At 44.8% G+C, this 3570-nt stretch overlaps 1 long non-coding RNA gene across 1 annotated transcript in view; it reads left to right on the top strand.

The window, feature by feature from the left end:
- The window catches only part of LOC106725619, a 17687-nt gene that overhangs the window by 3605 nt on the left and 10512 nt on the right, over positions 1-3570 (top strand). The window contains exon 2 of the long non-coding RNA XR_001361548.1: positions 608-613. This is a non-coding gene — a long non-coding RNA (uncharacterized LOC106725619). The remainder of the gene's footprint in view (positions 1-607; positions 614-3570) is intronic.

Here is a 3570-nt window from a genome sequence, read left to right as displayed (position 1 = left end):
AGGGCAGTTAGGGGGATCAGGCAGGCAGGACAGGGCAGTTAGGGGGATCAGGCAGGCAGGCAGAGTGGTTAGGGCAGGCAGGCAGGTGAGCAGTTAGGAGCCAGAGGTCCTGGATTGTGAGAGGGATGTCCAACTGCCAGTTGGAGAGGGTGGAGGTCAGGCTGAGGGAACCTCCCCCACCCCTGTGCACGAATTTCGTGCACCGGGCCTCTAGTTTAAAAGATAATTTCTGATATATGTAGCTGCCTTTTCTCTGTTTAAATTCAATTAGCTTGTCCAAGATTTGGCACAGAGCCTGTATCATGCCATCCATCCTCATGATGACCCCAAGAGGCAGGTAGCATTCTTATCACCAGGTTACAGATGGGGAAACGATTGATTTCCACTCAGATCTTGGGTGGGATTCCAGCCATTTCACTCAAAGCACATATCAGCTTTCAGGGACCAATTCAGACTATTTTAGTGCTGGTGACGCAGACGAGCAAAAGGGTTATTTGGGGTTTGTGCTAGCAGCTAGCCTGAGCCTCTGTAGTGTGGTCACCACATGCTTCGTCAAGTATGTTCAGTACAACAGAGCAATAGCAGGGACCTGCTCTTTTTTCCCCAGAGAAGGGTCAATTTTGAACTTGACTTAAAGTAGACAAATAGACATTAGATGACTTTGGAGCATTTTGTTCAACAAATTCCAGGAATCATGGACTTCCTGGCTGTCAGACAGAGATAAATTGGAAAGTTGCACAGAATCCTATAATTCAGTCAACTTCTCAGAGAATAGAAATGGAAAACTTCTGGGCAGCCAACCCAAAGATCCCGAGAGGCTGTCTGCTGAAGCCCAAATCCTTGGCTGTTCTCTGTTCCTGTCACATGAGAGAGTCATTGGCCCACACAAATGAGGCTTCCACGGCGGGTCAGCCTGCTTTACCCACGAACCTGAGATAAGACCCCATTTCCCCCAAGAGATTCAATATCTTCTCATGTCATGTGTTTGCTCTAGAAAACAGATTATCTTATTTTTACGTGTATAAGATGCCCCCATGTATAAGACGACCCCCATTTTCCCAACCCCAAGTTAAGAAATCAATATTTTAAACATAAAACAGAACACATTTTATTTAGTAATTACCGCAGTTGTTCACATACCAGTACTATATTATGCAGCTTATCACTTTATGCAGCCTCTGTTGCATCACTGCTCTCTTCTTCATCACTGTTAGTTCCAGGCACATCACTTTCTCCAACTTCTATTGTGTCACTGCTGTCTTCTGAGTCACTATCTATATATGTGAGATCCTCCTCATAAACTGGTGGCATTTTCTGAGCTAACTTGGTTCGTGTTCTCATGGCCAATCCTTCTCTCCTCATGAATTTGAAGCACCATTTTGCCTTTCCTGTAAAATCAACAACATCCATTTCGCTTGCAAACATCCTTGCCTGACATTGAATAAGCGTGATGAGACACACAAGCCACTCTGGCGCTGCTCCATAATCCAAGTCTTAAGCCTCTGCTCCAAGTTTGCCATTTTGCTGGTTTTCCTCTTAAGGCCTTCTTCTTTTTGGGCATCATAAGGAGTTGTTCTTCCTGTTTTCTCCACTGTCTGATCATAAACTCAGTGGGAGGAGGTCCAAATTGTCTCTCTGCAGCCCTATTTCCATGCTTTTTTGCATAGCTGATTATATTCAGTTTGAATTTTGCAGAGTAAGATAATCGCTTACAGTATTTATCTTTTTATTTCTGACATCTTTATGGGCTCAGAACGCTTGGTCTCTGTTGCATCTGTGCACCCTCCACCTCCAATTATGGCATCAGTTGACGTCAGTAACAATAAGGCTCATAATTGGAGGAAGCCTGTTTGACAAGGTATGGGCAGCTCCGTACCCACATAGCTCCCTCCTCAGCTGACTTCCATGTATAAGATGCCCCTGGTTTTTCAGTCGAAAGATTTTAGAAAAAAAATATTGTCTTATACACGGAGAAATACAGTAACTCGTGATGAGAGTCCAGGGTATTTATGTCTTGCATATTTAGGGATTTTCTAGATAGCAACTCTGAGGGAAGCTAGAGTGGGTGGCTGGGTACATTCTCTACATTTGCTTTTTTTTTTTTTTTAAACAAAAACAGCAAAGCCAGCTAATGTTTACAACAGAGAAGAACCATGGAAGAGCTTTCTTTATTTTTTTTAAAAAAAATATTTTATTGATTTTTCACAGAAAGGAAGGGAGAGAGATAGAGAGTTAAAAACATCGATGAGAGAGAAACATCAATCAGCTGCCTCCTTCACACCTCCTACTGGGGATGTGCCCGCAACCAAGGTACATGCCCTTGACCGGAATCGAACCTGGGACCTTTCAGTCCACAGGCCAACGCTCTATCCACTGAGCCAATGGTCAGTTTACCAATGCTGCCATTGTGCCCTTTTCCTTTGGTAAGAAGAATTAGCACTTACTTGTTAGCTGAGACTCATTTCTGCTATGAAAACCAGATTTGGGAAATTCCAATTATATGTTAATTTGCCAACAGAGGATTGGGTTTGGCAATGAAATGTGAAGTAAAAAGTGATTAATTTTCTAGCTCTAGCTTACTCTGAAGGATATTAATTTTTAATGCATGTTAGGGTCACTAACAATGAGGAGAAAGTGTTGCAGCAAAGCTGGGAAACAGCTAACCTGGATGTGGCTCTTCTGTGAACTCATGGTTACCTCCCCGCACAGTGAGGCCAGGCAGCGCTCTCTGCCGTGGGTTTGAAGTTACGGCCAGAGACACCAAATGCAGCTCAGACAAGCAGTGCAGCAGGATGTGCTTGGAGACGGTCCAGTTCTCCTGGGGGCAGGTCAGAGGACAGGCCCCAGACGCCGGCCTGAGTCCGAGACCTCTGTTTCCATTCTGTGGAGAGGCCTAGCGCACCATTACCTGGAAGCTGTGGGAAGTCTGAGTCTTGCAAACTATCAACTCACTTCTGCTCACACAGCTGGACGAAGGTCCCAGGTGCCCACGCGGGATTTGGCCTGCACGCGTTCATGACTGGCTATGAGTAAGATCAGGTGAGGACTGCCCTTGAAAATATTATAACGCATAACAATGGCAGGGCTACAAAAACTTCTCCAAGAAAACCAACCTGACCTTCATTGACCACATTTATTTTATTTTCTGCCCGTGTATTCAGGGTTACAAAATCAACCCTCACGGACTGTGTTCCATCTTTCCACGCTGTTCTGGCCACACGCGATCATTTATGTAAGTGCTATGCGGGGCGCGGCAGTCCTGGGCTTAGACTCAGACAACTAACCGATCCATCTGTAATACATGATCCCTGGACATGTGTTTCCTCCACACAAATATAAATCTTTATCACCAGCATATTTTTGTAACTTCTACTTTCTTTTTTTTTTAAAATTAAATTGTAAAAACAAACGTGGATCAAAATGTTCTAAAGTTTAAATTACCTTCTCACTAAACTGATTACCCTTCTGACCAAACAGTAAGTCCACCCCAGCTAACCCTTCCTCTCCCCTCCTGGTGGCCTGGGAACACATCCCCCTACCCTGGGCGCCCCTTCCCCCTGCCCTGGGCTC

The sequence above is a fragment of the Myotis brandtii genome, unplaced genomic scaffold (assembly GCF_000412655.1).
Source record: "Myotis brandtii unplaced genomic scaffold, ASM41265v1 scaffold1777, whole genome shotgun sequence".
Taxonomy (NCBI): domain Eukaryota; kingdom Metazoa; phylum Chordata; class Mammalia; order Chiroptera; family Vespertilionidae; genus Myotis; species Myotis brandtii.
This window is presented reverse-complemented; position numbering and strand designations above follow the sequence as displayed.